The sequence below is a fragment of the Macrobrachium nipponense genome, chromosome 34 (genome assembly GCF_015104395.2).
Source record: "Macrobrachium nipponense isolate FS-2020 chromosome 34, ASM1510439v2, whole genome shotgun sequence".
NCBI classification, from domain to species: Eukaryota; Metazoa; Arthropoda; class Malacostraca; order Decapoda; family Palaemonidae; genus Macrobrachium; species Macrobrachium nipponense.
In genome coordinates, this window is record NC_061095.1 from 70,380,059 (window position 1) to 70,387,558 (window position 7,500).

Sequence of the window (7,500 nt, forward strand, 5' to 3'; positions counted from 1 at the left end):
ACTAAATAAAATCCCTGACAGCAGAAGAAACAGAACTTGATTCAGATTCCCCCAAAAGCTTCAGTGACCCAAACCAAACGAGGCCAAAAACCTTTGGGGCAAAACTGACTTTTCCTTAACAGCCATCACCTATAATTGGGAGCATCCTTTCGCTTCAATGGAAGACACACACGTGATGGGAAGTACTGAAGTAAGATTAGATAAAAAGATAAACACTTCTAGGTGAAGAGTGACATTGCGCCATTTACTCTGGAGGGAAGGAGCTGAAATGTAATTGAAAGAAGCTAAGGAGAGCAGATGGTTCCCAGGAATGCTATTTCAGCCCTTTTACAATTAATTAGAGAGAGAGCAGGATCTTTTACGTGAGTTACACGGGAAAATTGAATTTCAGCGGTTGGAACGAGGGAGAATTGGAAACTTGAGACTTTCTTTGAAGTGGACGAGTAGTCATCAACGTGTAGACGATTTGTTTCTCACATTCTCACATATAATCCAATGGATTCAGCGTCGCTTTAAATTGGAACATTCCAATTTGTCAGTAACCTTGCCCTGTTATGCTGCTGGTTTGTCTTGTAATAAAAAAGGAAAGTAATGGTTTTTCTTATTTAAGTATTTGGTGTAACTCCATTTCTGAAGCCAAAACATCAAAATCCTCAATATATAGCCTCTTCTCCACTCCTTTGGGCCGTTTTTATTGTACTTTCTGAGTCGGGAAGTTTTACCTTCTCACTTCCTACTGACTCAGAGAAGTTGTAACTTCTGATTCAGGAAATTTCTGCCACCTAACTTCTTACTGACTCAGGGAAGTTGTATATAACTTCTGACTCGGGGAAGTTGTACCTTCTGACAACCTAATTACTAAAGGAAGTTATACCTTCTGACTGTCTACTGACTTAGGGAAGTTCAACCTTCTGACATTCTACCAATTCAGGGAAATTGTACCTTCTAACTCAAGGAAGTTCTACCATCTCACTTCCTGCTGATTACAACGTTCCCAGTTGAAATAAAACCTTCCATGGTGTTATTCATATCCATTGTAAACCTCTCATGCAATATAGATAATGCTTTGCATGATCCAAACTTTCATTAAGAGTGGAGTAGCTTTTTGATGGAGGAGTTTAATGATGCTGAAGACTACCTCTCTCTCTTTCTCTAATTTACGATTATTTCAGTTGAATATCCTTTTAACAATGAATATGAAGATAGTCTCCAGTAACTGTGATACAGAATTACAAGATTTCTAGTCAACTAATATTAATAATAATTTATATTAACAATATCCTTAACCCATTACCATTATTCATATTTATTATTTACTATATAATTTGTCAGAAACCTTGGCCAGTTTTGCTGCTGGTTTGTCCAATAGCAGAAAATGACATTGAATAGTTTTTCTTATTCAAGTATTTATAGTGTAAGTCCCTTCTAAAGTCAAATCAATAACCTTTTCAATATATCGTTTCTCCAATATCATAGTTACTGTACCTGTGCTCATTTATAAATACAGTTAGAATATAACTGTCGTTAGAGGAACGCAAGTATCAAGCAGAGCCGTAAATGATAGTTATCTGAGCAAAACATAAAGTACAGTTACAACAAAAAGATCAATTCAAAAAATTTCCAAATAACAGCTGGAAATATGGTTGAAAGTATGGCACGGTCGATTTATTCTTTCTGTGCTGAAAAATGTTGTGCCATATACTAACAAATATATTACAGAAAAGTGTTGGAAAAATGTACCGTACACTAGCAGAAATGACGTACTGTAGCCTAAAATTACCGTATTTTTCTGAAAAATTTCGTAGAGCATACCAACAGAAATACCGTAACGTACACTAACAAATACCGTAGTCCATACCTAAGAATGGCGTACCGGACCACTTGACAAATACCGCACCGTCCCTTTTTTAAAATTTTTCGTACCCGTATACTAGCGAAAGAATACCATACCGTACCTGATAAATTTCGTACCATGCTCTGATGGAAATCGCGTACCGCACTTCTAGCCCAGCCCTCAGCAAACAAGCAGTTACTATTTAAAGACTCGTACAATTGTTATTCAACCTCTATAACTCTGACACTTTCTGTCAAAGGCTTCTTCGCTCACTTAGTTTCGACACTTGGAACCTATTCACTTAAATAAGAAAGTTAATTTAATATACCTAAGTGTTTCTGTGTATATAGGATATCAGAGAGGTCTTTGGGTTCATATTATCCACAATGTATGGTAAATTTTCGTCTGATTTTAGTTTAAATTGTCTTTTGATATTGGACTTCTTCTGTTGTGATCGTAAGTCTCCTTAAAATGGTTAGCAGGAAACCCGTGTTCAAATCTATCTCGAATTTACCTACCGAGATTTACCTTCTTTTGTTTGTTTTACTGAACCCGAGGATTATGAACGTGGTGCTGGGATTATATCTAAACCGAAATAATAAACGACAGAAATATTCAAAACACGATTTAAAACATAGGGAACATGATGTTTTGGAAAGCGAAATGTTACGATGGTTAGAAGTGAAGTTTTACGTGAAATCAATATTCTACGATATTTGTTGCTATCTGTTAATATATTAGGGACATTCAAGTATACATGATTTTAAATATTCCTATACGAACCATATTATTTTCAACTGAACCTCCTGCCTAACCATTTGAAATCATGAGATGACAGAACTGTTGCTATGTGGCATCGTCTCCCCTTGCCTGACGCCACCAGAATTTTGATTCGTTGAAAATCCTACTGTTAATGCTTCCTTCGAAAGGCAATTCAAGTATTGATTGCTTAAGCACTTCAATAATCGTACATACTAAGTGCTCAGTGAGAGCAAAGTAACACACAGGAACAAAGGGAATTAAATTTTAATGAACGAGTTTAACGGCTGTCTTAGCACGGGCTCACAACACAACGCCAAACAATAGACAGCTAGCTTATCATCAATTCACTTGTCAGGAGTTGTTCAGTTCAGTGTTGTCATGCAGACTACCTATACCTCTGCTGACATCGTATGGCTCATGGAAAGTTATCGTATTTGCCTCTATATTTTGGTACATTAGTATTAAAATTATGGGTAATTATATTGTATATGTTGATCTTTCCTTTTTTTTTAAATTGAAAACTCTTTAATATTCAGAGAAAAATGCATCGGTAACTTGAAAACAGCTCCTAAACTCGGACGTTTATTTTCACTGGCTTCTTGTAACGTATCTTTACGGTAGCCCGACGATCATTATTAAGCAAAATATTGGATGAAACCCCAAGAAATACTTCATGATCATTAATGACACCGACATTTTTCTTAGTTCATAAAGGGATTCCAGTTTTATCACATGCTTTTTTTACTAACTGGCTTCTGGGATATTGAAAAATTAGATAAATGAATAGGAAAGGGGCTGCTTCTTGAGAACTTTCATAAAACGATTTCAGAACTGGAGTTTTTCTCCTGTTCAACAAGGAAATATTAATGCTATTATTACATAGTAGGCCGAACAGCTGCAACCCCTTTCATTCCTTTTACTGTACCTCCTTAAATATTATCTTTTTTCTGTCATATATTCCTCAACCCTCTCGTAATAATTCCCCCCAGATACTGAAGCCTTGCCGAGGATGGGGGGAAGGGCTTAGGGTTCAGCAGCGGGCCCGATGGCCTAGTGGGAAAACTACTTTCTCGCTGGGCCTTGGTGCCCCAGCTGTTGATCCAAATAAATAAGTCACCTCTTTCCTTTTTACTAAAACTTTTCATCCTTCTGCTTCCTCCCCCTATAAGTCCCATAGATCATCGTATAATTTGGATTAATTGTTGTGGAATTTTCCACCTTTGTAAAATTTATTAGACATGAAAATAGGAAAAGATATCATAGCTGGGACTGGGTTTATATCCAAAACTAAATAGTGGGAACTGTGGTAGGATCATCAACTGCCCAATAATGTTCGGACCTGAGAGATCAGGCGGAACTATTCTTTAGAGCTGGACCAGGGATTCCAGGGGGGTCTAGTTCTAGGTTAGGACTCTCGGCATTCTATCCGATTTGCCCATAACATGATTGGGGTGGGGATGATTGTATTCTTGTAATACTCTCAGTCCTATCAAGCGGGTTTGGCCTACACTTCAGCCACTCTAATCATGTTATGCCATCCCCAATGGGGTAGAGTAGGGATGCGGACATTTGGGATTCGGTTCTAACTTGTGCCATTGGTGGCGGAATAAACTCCAAGAAAGGCTGATGATATTTTTTTAAGGTTTTCAAGTTTATTTATTTATTTTTTTTTTTTTTTACCCCCTCTAATCTTTATGACAAATAAATATAAGGATTCGAGTACCCCTGGACCTTTTGATGCTTTGGCACAGATGACGACTATGGACAAGGACTTGGACCACCCCCAGGAAACTTCAATTAATCAAAACTATCTAATGTGAAAAACTTGCGAGTGCTACATGTCGTGGGCATACCAGTGCAGTGCGACTATGACATTATTTTGACAACCTTCCGTTCCTTTGGAAACTATAATTTGAAATAAGGTGAAATTTGCTTGAAGTCACATCAAAATGGGAAGCATGATTACTTTTGATAAATATGAAGATGCCATAAGGCTAGTAGTAATATCAATACAGTACAAATAAATCAGTGTATTATAGAGGGAGCTTTGACTGATAAAGTACCAAAAATTAGATAGCTATGTACCATCTGAATGGGTTCAAGATATACATCAGGAAAACAGAGGGTAATAAATCCATCCAGAAACTCCCAAACCTCCTAGTGGCTAGTTGCAACAGCGAAGGAGGAAACTATAATATTATAAGTTCTGCAGGTATCTCCGAAAAAGGTGGGAGGAATAAATAGTGGAGATATAATCTAGATTTGGAAAACGTACAGTGCTAATACATGCTAAATAAAAAAACGCAAGCACAAATGCTATCTGCAATGAATCCTTCTGGGCATGATATGATTAAGAAATCAGACCCCACTGAATTTTAGTTATAGGCCGAGGTGTCATTTTTGACAAAGATTTATATGAGTTCACAGAAAGTGAGATCCTGAAATGAGCCCATTGACAGTGTGGAAAGTAAAGAAGACACCCATTGTTAATATGATAATTTTGACCTTTGAAGACCCTAACGTTCCATCCATGTAATCATTGAAAATAAAAGAGTGAGAATAAGACCCTTCCTCCTGAAACCTATTCAATGTTTCAACGTTTCAAGTTTGGTCATTCATCAAAAGTATGTAGGAACTCAAAAAGTTTGCATAAAATTGCTCTGACCCCTGACCATGGTATTTGTTCTGAAACACCAAATTGTTGTAATTGTCAGCTGAACCATAAGGCTAATGATAAAAACTGTGAAGCATACAAAGATGAAGTGTCAGCAAATAAATAAGGCTAATGCTGAACATTAGCATAGGATTATGCCAAAACAACAATTGGGCCAATCAAAGAGCTATGCAAGAGCTCTAAAACCCACTACCCCTTACTACCACAAGGGGTCCTGTGGGAGCACCTTCTCCTGCAGTAGGTGTATCAACTCCTGTGGTAGAGGCCCGGGTATCTGGGTTGGGTGCTCAGTCACTGGAAGCAAGAGCACACACCACCAAAGCAGGCAAGCTGCCTGTGGTTGAAAAAGTCTCCAGATGAAGAGGCTCTCCCATCATCTCTTCCATCTCCTACTTTTAAAGTAGTAAATCTATCACAGGCAGAATCTCTGTTGATCTTATGGAATCAAAACAGTTAAGGAACCCCAAGAGATGAAGGACTCCTTCAGGTTCTCCCCTTTATACTCCAAATAAGCATGTTTCGATATTTAACAGCTATAGTGAAGCAAGTATTTCAAGTGAAGCAAGTATTTCAGTGGAACACAACCACCAAGTTAAAGAGGTTGCACAGATTACAACGGTAGATGTTCACCCTCTCCTAAAGGAAAATCAAACTAGGAGAAATAAAGATCACAGGGTTAGTCATAAAAAACCGTCTATTTTCCAGACCACCTAAAGAGGAAAAAAAAAAAAGAAAGGCTTCCAAATCGGATTTGTAATGGCTTTATTCAACATCCTACAATGGAACTGTAAAGGATTGCGTTCTCGTGCTGAAAATCTAAAGTCTTCCTAAGAGAAACTAATCCTGGAGTAATTTGCCTGCAGGAAACTAAATTAGGTCCAGAGAAGTTCAATCCTGGACTTAATTATGAGATCTTCACGTCCACCCCTCCCTGTGGGTGATAGAAGCACATGGAGGAGCAGCTATTATCGTGAGCAAATCACTGGATGCTTGCCTGTAGCCCTCAGTACAAATTTACAGGCTGTTGCTCTTAAGATCACATTAGACAAGCAGATTACTGTGTGTTCCATCTACCTGCCTCCTAGATCAAACTTCACAAATGCTGATATCCAATCATAATTGATCAACTGCCACAGCCATTTTTTTATTCTTGGTGATTTTAATGCCCATAATCCGTTATGGGGAGGGCATACTCAGATAATGAAGGTAAAATTATAGAAGACATTATTAATAATAATGATATTGTGCTTTTAAATTATGGTACTATGACTTATCATAATATATATTTTAATTCTTACTCTGCTATGATCTGAGTATATGTTCCTCTGCATAGCTTTAGATTTTATTTGGTGTAAATGAATTTTTTAAATGGCAGTGATCACTATCCCATTCTTTTAAAGTTTACCAGAAATGTCCCTACAGAAATGCCACAGAAATGGAAGCCATTGGAAGCTGATTGGGATAAGTATAAAAAGGATATCCATCTAGATAAACCATTTGAATCCTTTACAACCATATTGAAGCATATGAGTATTGGACAAACACTGTATTAGCCAGTGCAGAAGCCTCTATACCAAAAACTACTGGAAAGCCAAGGAGACCAACAGTTCCATGGTGGGACAAAAAGTGTGCCACCTTAAGAAAAATTACTAGAAGATGCTACAAGAAATACAAATCAAGTGGCACATCCACTTCTAAAACAATATATCAGCGAGCCATGGCAAAAACAACGCCGATACTTCCGTCGTGCCAAGAAAGACTCTTGGATTTATTATATAAATGGAATAACTCTAAAACACCATCGACGTTTGTATGGAAAAAGGTACGAAAACTAGCAGGGAAGTTGTGCCACCCAAAACTCCCTCTTTGAGAGTAGGAAATAACCTCATTACAAACCCTTCAGATGTAGCTGAGTCATTGGGTCAATATTTCTCCAACATTTCTAGCCCAAGAAACTATTCTAGTGAATTCCAAAGAATCAGGAACACTCAGGTCAATCTGAATCTATCTGTGATAACCGGGAGGCATACAATGCAAGATTCTCTCTTCAAGAAACTACATGAAGCACTCTCTTCAACAGATGACACTTCTCTGGTAAGATACTATTTTATATAATGCTCAGGAAGCTACTGAAGAGGCCAAACGCTACCTTCTTAAGATCATTAATAAGATTGGGAGACTGGAGTTATGCGAGATCCTGGAAAATTTCCATCATAATCCCCGTTCAAAA